General features: G+C 43.5%; 1 long non-coding RNA gene across 2 annotated transcripts in view; it reads right to left on the minus strand.

Annotated features, from left to right (window-relative positions):
* The window catches only part of LOC102902095, a 351,245-nt gene that overhangs the window by 107,136 nt on the left and 222,731 nt on the right, over positions 1-21,378 (minus strand). For both annotated transcript variants that reach the window (XR_006584306.1, XR_002744501.2), the window contains one exon: positions 13,928-14,007. This is a non-coding gene — a long non-coding RNA (uncharacterized LOC102902095). The remainder of the gene's footprint in view (positions 1-13,927; positions 14,008-21,378) is intronic.

Genomic DNA, 21,378 nt, shown 5'->3' on the forward strand with positions numbered 1-21,378 from the left:
CAAGAGATACAAATTTGCAGTTATAAGTAAATAAGCGATAGGGGATATAAGGTATAGTCTGGGGAATGCAGTCAGTAATATTGTATCAACTTTGTTGGTGACAGATGGTAACTAGACTTAGCATATGATCACTTCGCAATGTGTACAAAAGTAGAATCCCTATGTTGTACACATGAAACTAATATAATATGGCAGGTCTATTTTGGTTCAATAAAAATAAATAAAAATAAAAACATACAAAATTGAAGTCACGCGTTTGAAAAAGAGAAGGCAGAGAGGTGAGCTTGGCTTAACTCTGTTTCTTTCCCTTCTTCCTTTTTTTTTTTAAGAGAGAGCTGAAGCAAATATGGCAAAATGTTAATATTTGTTTAATCTTGGCATATATAATAAGTGTTTTCAATGCATGATTTTCTATGCATGAAATCTTTCATCATTTTAAAAATATTTTCTTTTTATAAAGCATAATATAATTGCTTTAAACATCTTTCTTTGTGATAAAATTGGGCAATAAATCCTTTGTCCATAAAAGGGAAGTTCATTCTGTCTGTCTTGAGTGTAAATAGTGAAGAAAATTTTTCCTGTGTGTGTGTGTTTGTTTTGCAATTGGAATATTAAACGGGCAATTTTCTTTAACATATGTTGGTTGTCTTACAAAATAATCTGGATCCCTTTACAAGTCAGGTTGCTGAGTTGATCCTATAGTGAAAGACTAAAGGAAATGATTAGAAACAGATGTGACATTTTGAAAGCTTCTACCATTAAAACAAAAAACAAAAAACAGAAAAAAGACAAAGAGGGACCTGGCGGGGGGACGGGTTGGACAGTGGAAGTTACACTGCATTTCCACAGGCATCCCTTTGTCCTTACTAAAGAAAGCTCATCACCACCCTCCATCCCAAATATACAGAGAGGATAGTTTTCTCCACACAGACAAGATAGAACACTGATTCAGGAGCTGGTAGCTCAGAGACACAATTAAGAATCAAACCAGTATCAGTGGTTAGAATCTCGCGATGCCTAGTTAAAAGGTGGGGGGGGGGGGGGAGCATCGATGTAGGTTTTATGCACTATAAAGCTCTACAGGAACTGAAATACAGTGGCAAAAGAAATACAGAGTCTGAATAAACTGGGGTAGTTATGGAATTAACTAAGTAGACAAATTTCTGTCAATTTCTGGAACCCTGGTTAAAAATCTCTGTGGCTTACTTTGCTCCATTCCAAGGGAAGCATCAAATATTGTTCAGTGTTGTTGGGGGACAATTCCTTTCTGAACATCTTCTGAGCAGAGATACTGAATATTTTGTTCTGGACTAATGTATCGAGGATATTTACATAGTAAACAACCTGGGAAAATAGTGTCTCCCTCCAGAACAGAAAGCAGGTTTGTTTGCAGTCCAATAGAAAAGATAGAGGTTGCCTAAACTTAGGATTCCCCGGCTCTGAAGCAAACCCCCTGAATGTGCAGCATCCACCTGGGTCCTGCCACATCGCCCCATGGAGTTTGGAAGTCAGGGGAGCCAATGAGAATGAGAAGCTCATGCTGCTTGCTGTTCTGGGAGTAATAAAGTCTTTTGTCTCTGATCCAGGGCTCTTGTGACTTCTCTAAGCATCCACAAAACTGCAGCAGAGTTACCTGACACATGTAGCTTAAAATCTCTGACCCTGCACAATTCTTAACAAGCATTACTTCCAAGATTGATGGTTGCATATATCAAGTTTGGACTCAACAAATATGTATTGATTACTTATCACGTGCCAGGCACTCTGCTAAGTAAGCATCTGACATCTGTTGTTTATTTTATCCTCATATTGGCTCTAGGAGGAACTAAAGCATAACTAGGTTGCACAATCTACCAAAAGTCACACAGTTCATGAGTAACAGCTTCAGGCCCCCAGTCCAGGCAGCCTGACTAGAGCATCCACTCTTAATGACTTCCTCTCCGTGCAGCAACGCTTCCAAATTGCAATTGTTGTCTCTATTAACAATTAGGAAACTGATTCTGAACTGTTCATACTCAGAAGTCGCAAACTTCACTCATGTGAAGTGGTGATATTAACTCCATTATAAAATCAAAAGGCAATATTGACTATGAAGCAAAGAAGCAGCCTCCAAACATGTGGCATTAAAAATCTTGATTCTTGCTATAATCTTCCAGTATTTTCTACATATTTTGTAAGTCTTTTACTGAAAGCAAATGAAGCAAATTGTTGCAGATAAAATCAACAAAAAGATGCTAAAATTAATGGACAAAAGTTTGAGGAGAAACAGGATTTTCATAATGGCAAATTATCTTCCTGCAACAACTTATTATTGACTATAAGGGAAAACAGAAACTTTACAGTAAGAGAAACCCAGCAGCCACTAATTTAACCCAGTGAAGAAGCTGCTCTGCACAGACAGATTATGGATAGGATCTTGGAACCAACAGGGACGGACGTACATGTTAACGCTGGTCAAATTAGAAAAAGGTCTACAGTTTACTTAGTAATGGTCATTGCTTGTACTTAATAACCACATTTAAGATGCTAACACTTGATGGGGCGCCTGGGTGGCGCAGTCGGTTAAGCGTCCGACTTCAGCCAGGTCACGATCTCGTGGTCCGTGAGTTCAAACCCTGCGTCAAGCTCTGGGCTGATGGCTCGGAGCCTGGAGCCTGTTTCCGATTCTGTGTCTCCCTCTCTCTCTGCCCCTCCCCCATTCACGCTCTGTCTCTCTCTGTCCCAAAAAATAAATAAATAAATAAACGTTGAAAAAAAAAAAAGATGCTAACACTTGGGAGAGCAGGGTGAGGGGATAAAAGTGGAGGGGGGGGGTTCGAATTCTTGTTTCAACTTCTCTGTAAGTCTGATATGAGTTCAAAATAAAAAGTTTTTAAAAACCTCAATCATTCTGGCATTTATATAAAACAATGTTTTAAGGAATGTACTACAGTAGTTAAGGGGAGCCTGACCTGGCTTTGTCAGTTGAACATGCCACTCTTGATCTCAGGGTCATACATTGGAGCCCAGGTTGGGTGTAGAGATGACATACATACATACAGACAGACAGACAGACATGTGAGTTTGAGCCCCACATTGGGTGTAGAGATTAAATACATACAGACAGACAGACAGACATGTGAGTTTGAGCCCCACATTGGCTGTAGAGATTAAATACATACAGACAGACAGACATGTGAGTTTGAGCCCCACATTGGGTGTAGAGATTAAATACATACAGACAGACAGACATGTGAGTTTGAGCCCCACATTGGCTGTAGAAATTAAATACATATATACAGACAGACAGACAGACAGACATGTGAGTTTGAGCCCCACATTGGCTGTAGAAATTAAATACAGACAGACAGACATGTGAGTTTGAGCCCCACATTGGCTGTAGAAATTACTTGAAGGAATGAAGGAATGAATAAATAAACTGTAAAACAAATTTTTTTAATGATTATTTTTGAGAGAGAGAGAACAAGCGGGGGAGGAGCAGAGAGAGAGGAGACACAGAATTTGGAACAGGCTCCAGGCTCTGAGTTATATGCACAAAGCCCAACACGGGGCTCAAACTCGGGAACATTGAGACCATGACCTGAGCTGAAGTCAGATGCTTAACCGACTGAGACACCCGGGCACCCCCAAAAAATGTACTATAGTAGTTAAGAGCATGTTCCCTGTATTCAAACTCTAATTCTTCTACTTATTAACTGTATCACTTGGGGAAAGTTATACTAATCATTCTATGCTCCAATGTCCTCCTCTCAGAAGTGAGTGGCACTGAAGTAATTCCCACTGCGTAAGAGGGCTGTGAAGGATAAATAAGGGAATCAGTGCTCAATGGTAAAAACAGAGGTTGACACAGAATAAACACTCAATAGATGTTGTCTTTCTCATTGTTAACAGGCAGTGGCCCCCCTAACCCAGGTGTTCTTGGGTTTCGCCCAACCAAAGGTGGTCTAATCAAAGGCGCCAACTCTTAGAAGTGACAAGCAGGCAAGTATAAACAGAGAAATTGTGGCCTCATTACAGCCTGCGCTGAACCAGGGATTGCGAGCTCAAGTGCCAAGTGGGACCAGGCCTGCAACACCAGAATGAAGTCAATCTGGGCAAGAAGGTGGTGAACGGGAGATTGGTACCCCGTGCCAGGGAACAGCTGCCCTTGTGCTATCATAATACACTGTGGTCCAATCCTGCTAGGTCTTCCATTTTTCAAGAAGAACAAGAAGTTTTTATAAGAAAACTCCCAACCTCTAAACGTTGACAAATAATTTAAAAATGTAAAACCCTCTAAGGCCAATACTACAAAAGCCAAACCAACCATGCCAGTGCACTACAGCCAGTAGCCTCTAGTGTGTGTGTGTGTGTGTGTGTGTGTGTGTGTGTGTGTGTGTGTGTGTTTTAATGTTTGCTTATTTTTGAGAGAGAGAGAGAGAGAGAGAGAGAGAGAGCGCTCGAGCAGGGGAGGGGCACAGAGACAGGGAGACACAGAACCTGAAGCAGGCTCCAGGATCTGAGCTGTCAGCACAGAGCCTGATGTGGGGATTGATCTCACAAACTGTGAGATCATGACCTCAGCCGAAATCAAGAGTGGGATGCTTAACTGACTGAGCCAGCCCGGCACCCCTGGGACTTCTTTCCCTCATCAGCTGATTGAGGAGTGTTTGGCAGGATAGGGTATAAAATTCCTTGGGGTTTAAATGCACTAATTCCGAGATATCAAATGCTCTATTTTTCTTAATGACTTTATTTATTTTTGAGAAAGAGCAAGAGCTCAAGCAGAAGGGGGCTGGTGCAGAGAGAGAGAAGGAGGCAAAGGATCCGAAGCAGGCTCCATGCTGACAGCAGACAGCCCAATGTGGGGCTCAAACTCACAAACTGTGAGATCATGACCTGAGCTGAAGTTGGATACTTAACCAAGTGAGCCATTCAGGCGCCCCTCAAATGCTCTTAAATGTAGGCATGAAATGTTTGCTACTGCATTTCCCCCTTCTAAAACACACACACCCCAACACCCAGAGGAAATCCACAGTTCTCCATTTGAACTTGTTTTCTCTCACCAAGTGGTTGTTTGCAAATGTTTTCTGACTGTAACAGAAATGAGCCCACCTCTCCTGGAGGAGATTGAGTTCTTTGTTTACTGAAATAAACTCCACCTCCTTCTTTGTTTGGCTTTTCCTTTATAAGCAATCAAAGCCAACTGGCAGAGCCAGCTAGCCCGCGCAGTCCGAGTTTGTCCAATCCAATGTGGCATCTTTACTTCCTTCTTTCTTTTTCTTTTCCTAAGCTAACGTACAGGCTGCATCATGAGCCCCCAAGGTCCTTTGCAAGAGGCAGTTAATTCCATTAAGCATTGACCAAGAGTCTACAATGCACCAGGCACTGTGGGGAAGAGTGTGGAGGGGAGGGGGAAAGGGGGAGTGACCTCGATTCTGAGCTCAGGATCATGGAGAGCCAGGGTAGGGCAGGGTGGGAAGAAGCCTCAGAGACCATCTAGTCTGAGGTTCCCCAAGTGTTTTCACGGAACACTTGTCCACTGAGTAGCTGCTCAGAAAAAGGCCTGGTGTGGATGAAATTGAAAAAAAATAAAATGCATACCATAGCTGCTAATCTGGATTCACAATGTACCTGACCATATGAAAGATTCTGAGACTTGCAATTCAAAACTTCGTGTTTCATTTTGTGTAATTCCGTTTCCCAAGTTTATATGACCAGGTGACGTGTGTGTATGTGTGTGTGTGTGTGTGTGTGTGTGTGTGTGTGTGTGCGTATTCATATGTGCATAGGTAACACTAATTAATGACAGAACTGAATTTGCAACAAGGTGTTCTGACCTCAAAGTCCCACTCTCTTGCTGGTCCTTTAGTTGTTCCTACGAAGTCAGCCATTCAAAATGGAGGCTACCAAGGGTACCAGGGTGGCTCAGTCGGTTAAGCTTCCAACTTGGGCTCAGGTCATGATCTCACAGTTCGTGAGTTCAAGCCCCACATAGGGCTGTCAGCACAGAGCTCACTTCAAATCCTCTGTCTCCCAGTCACTGTGTGGTCAGCGCTGAGGACAAAGCAATGAATCAGACCCCAGTGAGCACTCAAAGTGGGAACTGACAGGGGGAGGAAGACAAGGGCAGCATTCTGATCTGGGTGACCCGTGAGCACCGTGGAGGCCCAAAACACTGGAATGGAAGGCCCTGGAAGGGTACTTGGAATTGATGGCATCGGAAGCGATCCTTGAAAGAGTACAGAGTTCTCAAAGGGGAAGCAGGAAGAAAATGCTGCTTGAACACAACGGAAGGTTTGGAGGGCCAAGGGTGTGCAGGAAAAAACACCCACTGGAACATGGCTGGGGCAGGAGGTGCATTGCGAGGTAGAGGCACATGCACGTGGAAAACATGAGCGTCCTGAATTTCAGGCTGAGCTACTTGAACTTCATGTTGTAGGTAACGAGGATGGAGTGCACAAGGTTCAGTTTCAGATGTGTGACTACAGAAATGACCCGAGTGAAACAGACACGGGCCTGTGGGTAATGTGGGTTAAAAGGGAAAACGAGCTATTCTAATCTGATGCATGCTCGAATCCCAGCGCTGCTCCCCACTAGCTGTAGGACCTTGGATAAATGACCTCTCTGAGCCTCAACTTCCCCATTTGTAAAATGGGAAGAATAAGAACCTCCAGCTCAGGAGTTTGCTGTGAGGGTTAAGGAACAATCTCCCAAAGTGCTTTTGAAAGCGCCCCACACATGTGAGCCATTATTCACATGGTAGGTCCTGATTTGCATAATGTTTGGTTTGTCAGTGGTTTTGGGTAATCAATGCCAAGGTCTTTTTTTTTCCTTTCAAGCCTGCCCTCTGGCTAGGACTCTCGGAAAGTTGGTGGTGTAACAGAAATGAGCACTCGTTTTAGAGACAGGCAGGCAGTTTCTAATTCTGACACCGCCCCGGAGGAGCCCAAAGTGAACAACCTTGGGCCAATTACGACCCCGGGCTGAGCTTCAGGGTCCTTTCTCAGCACTGAGGCGGAGGTGATCATCAGCACGTATTGACACGTTTCTCTCTTCCTTCCTGGGCCCAGGTCACTTCATTTCTCTGGGCCTCGGTTCTCTCTTTAGGAAAATGGGACTAACAATCCCCACCGGGTCCTTACAGGATTATTCTGAAGATCAAATGGCAGACGGGATAACACAGACCAATGCTCTATAAACCGAATCTCTTTAGAAACATATGTGATCTTTATCCAGCCAACGTTCAAAGGGTTATTCTGAGTCCCTGAGGCAAAAAGAGGTGAATATCTACAGCAGCCACTTGAGCTCCAAGGAAGAATAACAATGAAACTTTCATCCCCTGGCCCAATAATAGTGAAAAACGGTTTACCTTGGTGAGACTATTCACTGCTACCCAGTGAAAACAGGGCTAAATGCTATAAAACGAGGCCCGTTAAATCCACACAATTGTGTTTCCTGCCTGGCCTCAGTCTCACCTCTTCCTCCTCCTCCCCCAAATCACAGCCCTTTCTCCACCCTTCTCACCACGGGAAGTCTGACATCTGTGAAGGTCATAAAACACACAACACAATGGAAAAAATCACCGTAGAGCACACACAGACACACACACACACACACAACACGCAGGGTACATCACCCCTACCCCACGGTACCTCTAAGAAAGGAAATACCCAATGGGGAAGAGCTACGTCAGTGGAGTCATCGAGCAGCCCCGGTGACATGGCCATGAGCATTTCCTGAATCCTTTCCACATGCTTGGCACACCAGGACACGCAGGCTCGGCCCAGAATCAAGCCCCGTATGGACATTAGAAGCTAAATGCCCTTTCATTAGTGCCAATATCAGAGCATTTGTTGCAAGGCTCTGCAAGAGTTACTGACCGAGGGGGGACCTCCCTTGGGTCTCTTCTTCTGTCACGGGGAGACAGAAATGTTGCCCCAGAGATCACTCGCAGATGCACAATGCCCAGATTTGGAAATGTGGTGTTTCTGTTTTTATTCTTGTTCTTGCTCACACTCCTTTGGGAACGGTGTACAAGAAAACGATGTGGAAAGTATCCGGGACTGGAAGCAAAACCACCCAACTCCAAGTACCGATGGTGTTCCTTGTAAGTTAAGTCATGGGTGCGTCACCTGCTCACCGGTAATATGTTATTATGCCACCTCCCGAGCTTGTTGGGAGCTGAACAGAAGCATTCCGGAAATAAAAGGGGCTTTTATATCTCTAGTGTTGAAAAAATGTGAGTGGCCTTCATTCTAAAAAGTGATGAATGGGAGATAGGAGACACGGGGCCTGAATCCTCGCTCTGCCACTAAATAGCCGCATGACCTTCAAATGATTTCACCTCTCAGACGTTCATTTTCCTCACATCACTTGAGAAACAACTCACAAAACCTCAATCCTGTGGAAGGTAATGTGTATCATTCTATAAAGTTTTAGTCAAACATAAGGGATAAACACTGTATTACTGATGCATTCATACTGGTTAATCATATGAATTATACAAGGTCATTACGTCCGTGTGGTTATCTTCCGTTATGATCTACATTTCTAGGTTCTATTATTCTCTGAGATCTTAACCTTCCATTCCGACTTCCATTTTCCCAGCATTGAAATATTAAATATTTTTAATTTCTACTTGACCATTTTAGCTATATCAATATAGCCATATTGAATAAGCTACTACAAACACTTCGTAGGATGAAATGTGACAATGATATATCAACAAATAAGAGCAGAGAAAAATGTTCCCAGATTAAAGTTCACTGATTTTGCCTAAGTCAATCTGATGTCATTCTCTGATTACCCGGTCTCAAACCTATCCTAAGGTGAGGATTAAAACAGAGATGCTTGCTTTTACAAGATTAGATAATGCTTAAAAAACAAGACAAAACAAACAAACAAAAAAAAAAAACAGTATTAGCAGCTTTTCTGGTAACTAGTTTTGAAAATGGGGGCAAAATGTTGAAATCAAAGAGCGCTATCTCTTGACGACTATGGAAACTGGTGGGAACTCCCACCAGGAAAGGGACGGGAAGAAAAGGGCAAAGAGAAGGGCGTGACTGGCCAAAGGCAGCTGGTTGTAGGGAACACCCAAGAGGCATCAGTGTCTCACAGTTGCTAACACGTTTAAATCCACACATGCCTGTAAGGAAAATGGCACCATCCCCTATTCACAATGTAGCCCACATGACTGTGGAATTCAGGCCCAAGTTCTTCAGACCAAATTTGCACCAGCTTTTCATTCCACCATGCAGATCCTCTTTGTAGCCCTTCCTAACTTCACTGAGTGTTAGCACTGCCTCTGGCAGCACCCTCTGCTGCTGACCTATGATGCCCCTGAAATGCAGGTGAGCCCATGGGGGCACAAGACACCCATCCCACCCTAACCCTTCCTCCCTCCCTTCCCTCCTGACTCCTGGTCCATTGCCTCTCCACAGCGGCCACATAAAGGACAGAGCAGGCTTAATAAAGAATCAGCCAGGGGGCGCTTGGATGGCTCCGTAGGTTAAGCATCCAATTTTGGCTCAGGTCACAATCTCACAGTTCACAAGTTCGAGCCCCGCATCAGTCTCTCTGCTATCAGCACAGAGCCTGTTTCAGACCCTCTGTCCTGCTCTCTCTCTCTCTCTCTCTCTCTCTCTCTCTGTCCCTCACCCACTTGCTCTCTTGCTTTCTCTCCCTCTCTCAAAATAAATAAACAGTAAAAAAAATTTTTTTTTAAATAATCAGCTGGCATTTCAGTGTATGCTGTATCCAGAGTGAGGAGGAAGAGTTCCCAGTTATACTTAAGAGGAATGGTCTTCCATTTTAGAAGCTTTTATTATGTGAGACAACCCGGACTAGAATAAGGAAGGAACCCAGAACTTTGTCATAAAGGTATGAGTTGAAGTGCAGGCTCTGTAGTCCTGGACTTTAGAGGACTCTGAAGTCCACTGTGCAATGGTACTTTCTATGATGATGGGAATGTTCTATAGCTGTGCTGTCCAATATGGTAGCCACTAACCACATGTGGCAATAGAGCACTTGAAATGTGGCTAGTGAAACTGAATGACTCAGTTTTTAATTTTATTCAGAATTAAGTAATTTACATTTAAATGGCCATATGTGGCCAGTGGTTACTCATTTGGATAGCACAGCTCTCTTGCTGCCTAGCTGTGGGACATTAAGCAAGTCATTTTTTTTTTCATCCTGAGCTCCCTCATCCATTCATGACTCTGGTACCTCACAACTTTGCTGGATGGACAAAGGGAGAAAAGAGCCACTTGAATGCCTAGCACAAAACCATACACTTTAAGTATTCAAGAGGCTTTGGTTGGATCTGAAAACGTGAATCTCATAACAGTCCAAGAGAAATGCATGCTAACAGTCTAAGCCTGGATTTTTCTCCAGAATTGATTCCTTATGATTGTTTTATTCATCCAAATCTCATTTGCCTGCCAGAAATGACCTCTGAGAAAACGAGGGCTGAAGACAGCCATGCCACTTACAGGACTGAGGGTACAATGCCTACCCCTTACTGCCCCGCTTCCCCCAGGAGCTCAGACGTGTCATTTTCTCCAGGTGGTAATGGTGGGAGCAGCTGAAAGCAAGTCAAAGCGCTGCATACATCTGATGGAGCCAAACATCTTTGAGCGTTTTGCCAAGAACTTCTCTCCTTCTCCTCCACTTTTTAAACACGTTGTTTTCAGGAAAAATTTGCCCATCTGGTTCTGATTCATTTGCACTTAACTCATCAGAGGGTGGTGTTGTAATACCAGATTGACTTGCAAAAAGTTCCAATTCACATATCTCCCCAGCTTCTATCCCGAGAAACTGGGGAATGGGTTTGGCCAGCAGATGCATAAGGCACATAAAGATGGGACAGAGGGCGCAAGATGGCAGGTCCAGCTCTGTTACAAACACCCCAATGTACCCTGAGCTGTCCCTCATTTCTGGGGTCTGGACCCGCTTTCCTAGGAAATGAAGGTTTCAACTGTGTCGCAACTCAAATCCATACAAACTGACGAACAATAGTTCTTTAATATGGAAAAGCCCAGTAGTTGTCACAAAGAACTCACACAAAATTGGATGGTTTGATGATGAAGTAAACCTAGAATATGTTTTGAGATGATTAAAAAAAGAAAGGAAGGAAGGAAGGAAGGAAGGAAGGAAGGAAGAGAAAGAAAGAAAGAAAGAAAGAAAGAAAGAAAGAAAGAAAGAAAGAAAGAAAGAAAGAAAGAAAGAAAGAAAGAAAGAAAGAAAGAAGGAAAGAAGAAAAGGAAAGGAAAGGAAATGTGGTTCCTAGAAGTTTGGGTGAATTCGGGAAAATCAAATAATTCTAGATTATTAGCCTTATTCTTTAGTTGGTAAAATCATAAAGTTTTATGATTCAAATATCATATATCAGACCAGGCCTGAAAACTGAATAGCTCTACACTGAACAAGGTCTTCTGGGATGGTCTGATGGATAAAAGACAGCAACGAGTACTGGGTGGTAGTATGGTTTGAATGGCAAATCCAAGCCTTACATGTAGGGCAGTCTGAAACCAGAAACCTGCTCTCTTTACACTCAACTATGTTGTCCAGCAATGTTGTCCAGCAATGGTTACTAATACTATGATTAGTATTCAATTTAACATTGAGATGTTATGGGGTAGACTATTTCATTGAACAGGGGTTGTGTGGGTGACCACATGGTGGGTTTTGAAACCAACGCCTATAACTGTATAAAAGGAACTGCAGGATTCCTTAAGTAGCTATGTGAGCCAGAGTTCTTAGGATTCCATTCTTCTCGAGTCCTGAAGAGCTCCCTACAAAACTCACTGACTACCCATAAAACCACTGTTGAGATGATTCCATCAAAGTCTTTGCTTCCAATAATCTCCTCCAGGATCACAACTCCCAAATTATATCCTGAGACTATATCTTCTTCTGTCTCCCTGTCTCATATACACAACTGCCTCCTTAATATCTTGACTTAGAGCTCTTACAGGAATCTCAAACTAATTATGTCCAAAATAAAACTTATTCTTCTCCCACCTAATGTCCTCTCTGTCAGTAAGGAGCAATGCCATGAACATAATGAATCAAGAGACATTAGTTTGAGAGACACCAAGATCAGCCACTGTAAGTCTCTCAACTTTTTGTTGAATTTCGTGAACAGCGAGGGTTAGAACATTCTGAGTTAAATGGAATCTAGATCTATCTTGTTATGTCTCTCACTCACTGAGGATGCAGTAGTTAAGACAGTATCTTCCATGGACGTAGGCTTGTTGATTCAAGTCCCCCCTAGAACAGGTATTCCATTAGACTGCAGGGTCTGGAGAACAGAAGGAGCACATTCTGACTGTTCTAGGTTCTTAGCATACAGCAAGTGCAAAACAAAGTGAAAGAGATTATTCTCAACATCCTCCTGCGATTTCTCGGTACCTTCATGGTAGCATTATCACACAAGCTATAACTGTCTCTTTAATCTCCTTCACTCGACTGGAAGCTTCATCTTACTGGTTCATCTCCGCTATCTTGGCACGAAGCTCAGAGCCTGACACTTAAAAAGTGTTGAGAGAATATATAACGAGTAAAGAAATGACTAAATGAATTAGTGAATGGAGAATAGAGAAATCAAGGAATTGATGAGGACTTTGGTCCCCAAGGCAGCCCTGGACACACTGCCTCCATCCCAGACCTCCTCACACACACTCCCTTTCCCCAACCTTACAGCTCAGGCCGGATGTGAGAAGAAAGCTTCAGGAAGAGCTTAACGTTCAGTGGAAATTTCTCACCAACAGTCAATACCCCCAGTCTGACTTCCAAGATTATCTCTCTCTCTCCTCTCTCCCGCTCTCTTTAAAGTCACTCACAGTGTCTTTTCCTCCCTCCAGCTTACCCATTACTTACAATAATGACTTCAAACACCAAGCATTGCTATTCAGGGCACTGTGAAAATGTGTTTTTCCCATCAGTCCTGATGAAATAGTTTCCACTGTCTGTTTCCCTTGCAGATAGCAATCAAAGTCCGGGAGCAACAATTAAAAAAAAAAAAAAAGTCCAAACTCTTGTCTGATATAGCATCTAAAACTTGTCCTTGGAAAGCGACACCCAAGGGAATTTAATCAGAAATGCTCCTCACTTGGCCCAACCCACTGCTGTTGAATAAGAGTATGTGGAATGATTTGTTTCTGGGAGATTTCCCTATGCTTCCCCCTTATTCTTCCCAGAAGACCAAAATAAGAGCCCTTTGAAGAATATTATTCCCTTAAGACCTGTGCTGGGATCTCCAGAGTCTAACGCTAGCCCGTGAATTCTCACTGTCATCTTCTTACTACATCCTCTGGTGACAGCCTCCAAAGCTCAGAGTGCACTGGTCCCTGAGCTCGCACTCCCTCACTTTGGTTGACTTTGTATCACCAGGTCAGTACCTATCACTTACTGGATTACTGAGTCAATACCTACCACACCTGGCCCTATAACTTACAAGTTATATGACCTTGGACAACCATCCTACCTCCTAGCTTCAGTCACTGAAATCAGGGAAGTCAGTGTGCCCACTGGCAAAACAGGAGTACTCCCCTGTGTCTCACGGGCTAGTTGTGGGACTAAATGATGTGAGACAGCAGACGCTGCATGGGAATCGGTCCTGAACTGGTTGGAGAACTGGCTAGAGGTGAATTCACCTTCCCTTTGTCAACCTCCCCCTTCTCGGAACTTTTATAGCACTAGTACTATACATTCTTAGGCAGAACGGCCTATAGAAATGGTCCTCTGAAAATTCCCATTTTAAATGCTGAGTACACACACACACACACACACACACACACACAACACACACACACAACACATGCATATACCATACTACACATAACATTACACTATAACACACACACACACACACACACACACACCATAAGCTGGGCATTTGGACATTTGCCCTTTCAAATTCCAAGGATGGTCTGTCTCCACTGACCTTTTCTCTTCTCTTGTGATTTGGCCTTCTTCACTAGGAAACAGCCCTGGTGCTCAGTCCAAAGAGGTTATGAGGAAACACTGTGGGAAACATAAAGAAAAGGGATATGCTGTTTTTCTAAACACTTTTGTTCCTTGGTGAGTTTAGACCCTATTTCTCATGTCCATTGGTGACAGGCATTAATATGTAACTAATGGGTCACGTATATGCAGAATATTTATCCTCGATTAGGCACCATGCCAATGCATTACATGCAGGATGCACTTGACCCTTACAAGATACCTTTACGACAGCAATCAAGTTGCAGGGGGAGCAGTCATCCCCAGACACTCTCACCTGCTGAGGGTCCATCCAACACCAGGGCTCCCCACTCCAGTTCTGCTTGCTAGCAATTAGAAAAGCAATTGTACCTTAAGCTGGGATGACCAATGATTAACCAGCCAAAGGATACCGTGTCAGTCTTCCTATATTCCGTTCATAATTGATCCAAAAAAGGAACAGGTGGGCTCTCCAGGGATTGGGGACCATGGATGTTTTTGTCATTTCATCATGCTACAAAAATGCCTAATGTTTGTGGGGCTAGTGCTTGTCATCTCCCAGAAGCCTAGCCATTCCAGAGCCCATGGCCAATGATAGTCTGGCAGAGAACAGCTGGCTTGATCTGTACATAGTTGTTCTGCATTTTAAGGAACAAAACTATGTTTACTGATGGGACGATTTAACCATGCAGATAATATAAAAAAAAAATTGCTCTTCCCCTTTAAGTAACACATACAGAGCACATGTATCCATGGATACACGTGGAACTCCTGAAGTTCTGAAACAATATAAAACTTTGAAAGGATTGGCTCCTGGTAGGATCAGCATTTTCTCTTCCTTGTTCCATCTCAACGCTGGGTCAGATGCCCTATGACCAGCTTCCTCCCTTTCATTCACATGGTTTCCAAAGTGCTTTCATGTTCATTATTTTGTCAGTCATTCACAATGACCTTGGTGTTATCATTCGTTGTTTCCCAGATGTGGAAACTAAGGGTCAGATAGGGTAAGTGACTTGCCAAATATCACGGCCCACGACGGCAGAGAGAAAACCACACGACTGGCATCCAGCCAGGCCAGATTTCTATCTGCAGCTTCAGACCAGTAGACATTATGGGTGATGACCTAGATTCTCTGCTCTTCGTAACTGGAAGAAGCAACGTCCCTTTTAGACTTTGCTAGACTCCATGTCTTGCCACATGCTGATCCCAATTGGTCTTTGACTCCAATTCATCTTAAGTCTCAGCTCAAGGCCACTTTCTCGAGGTGACCTTCTGTGACACCCTTATCTGAGGGTTCACTGTTATGTGTCCCCAAGGCATCTTGTTCTTCCTATTTAGTAATACTTACCATAATTATAATAAACTTTTTCAATTGTTATTATCTTCACTAAGCTGAAGTTCCATGAATCAAGGGCCATATTCAGCTAGTATAATTCCTAATGCCTACTAGGCACTCAATACATGTACAGTATGAGAGAACAAACCATTCCCTCTCACGGAGAAGTTTGGACGGGGCCAGAGAGTGTCAACCCATCAATCAGAAGAAGACTGACCAGAGGCAGCTAGAGAGCAAGTAAAAAACATGTCCAAAAGACCAGCAGCTGGTCAACTCAAGTAAGCTACTTATTGGCAGATCTAAACTGGGGCTAGGAACCAGAAATAGGACCAGAGGCAAGGGGAAGGGGTTTGTTTCCAGCAGGGTGAGCCACTCAAGCTCCCCTTTAGGGGCCAGAGGACCAGCATCAAAAAACACGGCCAGGGAAACAAAGTTCACAGCTTTCTTGAGGGCTGTTCAGTTAAAACAGATGGCTCGGTACAATGACAGATGCTTTCCTTTTTCTTGTATGCCCGACCATCTCATATAGTAGGTAATAGGGAACTATAGATAGATACCCTAGTGGCATATCATGGCAGAAGGTATGTTTAAAAAAGATTATCCTGGGACACCTGGGTGGCTCAGTCGGTTAAGCGTCTGGCTTCAGCTCAGGTTGTGATCTCACGGTTCATGAGTTTGAGCCCTCTGCTGTCACCACAGAGCCCGCTTAGGATCCTCTTTCTCTGCCCCTCACCTGCTGGCGCTCGTGCTCACTCTCTCTCTCTCTCTCTCTCTCTCAAAAACAAATAAACATTAAAAAAAAAAAAGATGATCCTGATAGAGAAAAGCCACGCAAGAATCAGTAAGACCACCTAAAATGCTAACAAACGAGAGAGAAGGAATGAAAAGCATAAATTACAACAGTGAACATCCAAACAAAATGAACAAAATTGAAAGGTATTAGGAAGATATACTCTGTTGAGCTTGGTGACTGATAGGATTTATAATTAGTATCTCCTTTTCACTGACTTCCTGTTTACTAAGTATTTTTATGTCCTTTATCTCATTTGAGACTCATAGAAGCCTATGTGTTAGATGGATAAGGAAACAGGCGACAGGTGACCTGCCCAAGTCACACAGCTCAGAGGGGCTGGCCTAGGCTTGGAGACCAGGTGTCCAGACCACCATCTCCGGGCCCCCCAGGCAGCATCGGGCCATTGTGTCACCCAGAGTTTCGGTCATAGGAATGCGCTCACCTCAATCCCCCAGGACCAAGCAGCTTTGATCTTGGCTGTGTATTCACATTTATGGCAACGCACATTTATAGCTGTGCATTTCCCAGAAGAGAGGTATGAGGATTCCCATCAGCTCTGGGAGTCGCTGACGCCTTGAAGACCCACTCTGCTCCCTATGAGTCAGACCTGGTTTTCATCTTTATTGTTATTCCTGATTACTAAAGAAACTCCAGGGTCCTTATAAAATATCCAAATAAGAAATTCTAAAAAGATAAAATTCTATATACTCTGCTGCAATGGAACTTTGATTTGATAATACCAAACACTAACATTTATGGAGCCTCAATTAATTGCCAGGCACTGGGTAAGGAACTTTTATATACAGCATCTCACTTAGTCTTCCCCACAGCCTCAGACAAGCACTGTTATTACCTCTCTTTTACAGATGAGGAAACTGAGGCTCCCAAAGCATAACTTACCCAAGCTCACAGAGCTGGTGAATGATAGAGAGAAAATTCTGGGCACGTCCTAGGATTCCAAAGACCACACACCTACCTGTGACTGTGTATTAGGGATACCTTTCCAAGTGAAACATATTCAATTTATCTGTTTCTTGAAAAAAGGACTAGTGCCTTTTTCTATTCCCCAAAATGTTTCTCAAGTTAACTAGAGTAAGAGGGCCAATCCACAGTTCATCTTAAAAAAAAAAAAAAAGGTCACATTCTTCAAGTAAACTTAAGCAAGTTCTTTCCTGTCTACTTGCTGAGCCAGATATCCTCATAAATTATGCCCCCTTGTCTGTGGTGGACAAAGCTTGGCTGTTGGGTTAGGTCCTGGCTATATTCTTCCCTCACTGAATGATTTGGGGCAAGTACCCTCTGTGTCTGCGTTATCGACTTTATGATGAGAAGTTTGGGTAGCCCCTGAGGGCCCTTCCAGTCGTGACCTACTGTGACCTGTTCTCTCTCGTGACTTCCTGCAATATGGACGGGCAATTTTTATAAGATCATTTATTTAAAATGAAATTGAAATGGTCATCATAATATTCAAAATAGTAGAGTGGCCAGGGAAAGGAGATTGGAGGGTATATTAATTTCCTATGGCTGCTGTAATAAATGATCACAAACTGAGTGGTTTAAAACAACAGAAGTTTGGGGCGCCTGGGTGGCGCAGTCGGTTAAGCGTCCGACTTCAGCCAGGTCACGATCTCGCGGTCCGTGGGTTCGAGCCCCGCATCGGGCTCTGGGCTGATGGCTCAGAGCCTGGAGCCTGTTTCCGATTCTGTGTCTCCCTCTCTCTCTGCCCCTCGCCCGTTCATGCTCTGTCTCTCTCTGTCCCAAAAATAAATAAACGTTGAAAAAAAAAAACAAAAAAAAAAAACCAGAAATTTATTCACTCTGTTCTGGAGACCAGACTTTGAAATCTGGTGGCTGCTGGCATTCTTGGCTTATGGCTACATCACTCCAATCTGTTTCTAGTCTCTGGGTCACACTGCCTTCCCTTCTTGCTCTGTGTCAAATCTACCTCTGTCTCTTTTTTATAAGGACATCTTCTGTTGTATTCAGAGCTCACCTATTGTTGTATTCAGAGATAACCTAGGCTATCGCTCCCCATCTCTAGATCCTTAACTTAATCACCTTTGTAGCTGCCCTTTTCCAAATGAGGTCACATTCACAGGTTCCAGGGATTACGATCTGGTATCTTTGGGGGCCATTATTCAGTCTACTACAGAGGGGCACCTGAAAACCCTATTTCAACTGCTTTATGATGACACTCAAGGCCATCTCCCAAGGACATCATCAAGAGCGAAGGACAGCAAAGGACAGCTGACCTCATGGCTCTTTGAAGGAAAACCCGTCAGTCCCTCTCACACTGGCTTTTTTTTTTTTTTCAGTGTGTCAGCTTTCAGAGGCAGTTGTTAGCCCAGAGCATGTCCATGTTAGGACCTTGCCCAGTGCCCAACACATAGTAGGTGGTCATAAATATTCACAATGTAGGGCCAAGCAGAGGTAAATGTAAACATGCTTTGGGTATCTGGCAGAGAGCAGAGAGGGAAGCAAAGAAAAAGATCAAGAGAGGCAGACTGCAGTGGAGTCAGTGTGTAATGAAGAAACATGGGCTGAAGGGCTGCACAACACCAGCCAGGACAAGGCCACCAAGGAGCCCTAGATTCGTCAACAAATGAGTAATTCCACGATGCTAACCATTTGTTGTAAAATCAAACAACCTCTTGGTGTCAAACTCTCCTCTGACCTATCCAATTCCCTGCAATACAGGTTAACTTTCTTTTCTTTTCTTTTTTAAGAAAAAATAAGCCCCAGTTTTCATTCCCACTGGTACTATACATGTCTTTCTTAAAGTAGCACAGGACTTCTCAGCTCATCCTCTCTCTTACAAAATCACGAACTTCCGGAAGTGTCCTTAAAACACCAGGCAAGGTCCAAACAATAGGTTAGGAAGCCTAAAGATGTCTACGTTTTTGAAAACTTCCTAGGAAGTTTGGATTCAACACTAGATTTTATTTTTTTTTAATTTTTTTCAACGTTTATTTATTTTTGGGACAGAGAGAGACAGAGCATGAACGGGCGAGGGGCAGAGAGAGAGGGAGACACAGAATCGGAAACAGGCTCCAGGCTCTGAGCTGTCAGCCCAGAGCCCGACGCGGGGCTCGAACTCACGGACCGCGAGATCGTGACCTGGCTGAAGTCGGACGCTTAACCGACTGCGCCACCCAGGCGCCCCATCAACACTAGATTTTAGCAGGCACCAGCGGGGTTCCTTTGGTTAAGTCATGCCTTACCCCACCACTCAATCACTCAGAGGTTGGCCGCTCTCCCCACCAAGGCCACTTGCTCTCTCTTCTGATTTAGAATAGCCTGGGAAAATGTCTCATCTTCACTTTTAGACCATGCGCTCCTAGATGGGAGGGGCAATGTCTTAAAGAAAATGAAGGCTGATTTGCTGGGCCGCGTGTTCCTTCCAGCACCCAGTAAAATCCCTACAAAACATGGAAATTACTGCTGCCTTACAGATGAAGAAACTGAATGCTTAGAGCAGTTAGTTGACAATCTCAAAACTATACAATCAGAGAAGAAGTCAGGATTTACACCCTGAGTCCAAACTTCATACTCTTTCCCTCAACTCATGCTTTCGCTCTTATCTCTAGCACCTAGTACTGTATCTAGAACGTGGAAGACTCTGGAGAAAACAGCTGACAGCTAAGAATAAATTAAGGAGTAGAAACTGAAGGAGCAAGCACTTGTTTACACTATGCATGAACCCGGCCACCTTCAGAACGCCAGAAATCATGAGGTTTGTGTATGAAACAGGGCAAGCAGAGGCAGATTAGGAGAGCAGAGATGTACAAAACAAAGCTTTACAAATTACAGGTCTGCACGGCCCAAAGCAATTTTCGTAGACATTGCTACACTTGACACTCACAAAACATCTGGGAGGTATGAAGTATGAGGAAGTGGATTTTCACCATAAGTTAACAAATATGATCTGTGATGTTCAGTGACTTTGACTTCTAAGTGGTGGAGCCAGATTCAAGGCCAAGTCATAAGACTTCTTTCCAGTGCTTTTCCCACTGGGCCTCACTGCTTTCTCTTCCCATGGACTTTCCTTGGAGGCCACAAGTCCCTTACCCGTCCCTTGCTCAAAGGTTCGGAGGCCAGCAGGGTTCCACCAGCCCCCTACCACCACGAGCGTGCACGCGTGCACACACACACACACACACACACGACTTCCTTTTGCTATATTTATTTACAATGCCCTAAGGGTGAAGAAACAAGGATGCAGAACCTGGGGATGGGATACAGAATCTGTAAAGGGCATAGGACTCATGACACGGTCATCCCAGCTTTCCCAGAATTTCTTGAGAATTTTTTCCAAAAGCTTCTATAAACAAACTGTATTATGTGCATACATTTCTGGATGTGAATAATGCCCACGGCATAAGAGAAATCATAGATTACCCAATATAGGCATGATGTCCTAGAAAAGTCAGACCTGGATTAAACACCTAACTCCCCCTTCTTCTCGCTTCATCCATAAAGGGAAACCACAGAATGATTTTAAGAATGAAGGTGGTAGTCAGCACAAAGTGACTCACACAGATTCAAACAAGTAATTATCCGTCAACTTATTTAATTAATCTGCTTCTTATATAAAATGGATGCACTTACATACCCAGTTTTTGGAAATGTAGCAACTCCACTGCATGACTTCAATAGCTCTGGAAAGTCATACGTTATGAGTTGACGAGAAGCAGACTGTAAGCTCCTTGGGGCAATAATCTCCAGGAGAATAGGCATGTTTTCCTTATTTAATACTCTATTCTCAGTGCAAGATACAATGTCTGGTATATAGTGAACAGTCAATGATCAATGGATAGCAGAGAAGGCTGAAAGTAAACAATGCATGGGACTGAGCAAAAATATCAATAAAGGCAACTGAAATTTGTTCTCCTGTGTGCATAAAGGAGGCTTCAAAAGAAGCTCTTTGAATGTATATTCTGATTTGAAATTCATCTTCTGCTCCAATCGCAGGGCACTTAAAAATGATGTTGTCTTTGCCTAACGCCAAGAAATCGAACTTACACTTTTGTGTAATGAATGTACAATTCCTAAATTATCACGTATTGTGTCAGATATGTGATGGGCATTTGTCGTTTTGCCTATTCATTCCCTCTTCCCTCATCATTTGGTGTGTCAGCCCCATTTTCTTTTGAGAACCCACTTACGCCGGTCTTGGTCCCTGTCATTCAGGGAGGGCTGATCCCCACTCCCAGTTCCAGCGGTGGGCGTGTGAGCCACTGACCAATGAAAGTTCAACCCTGGCCACGAGGACTGTTCCAGAGAT

Source organism: Felis catus, chromosome C1, assembly GCF_018350175.1.
Source record: "Felis catus isolate Fca126 chromosome C1, F.catus_Fca126_mat1.0, whole genome shotgun sequence".
NCBI lineage: Eukaryota > Metazoa > Chordata > Mammalia > Carnivora > Felidae > Felis > Felis catus.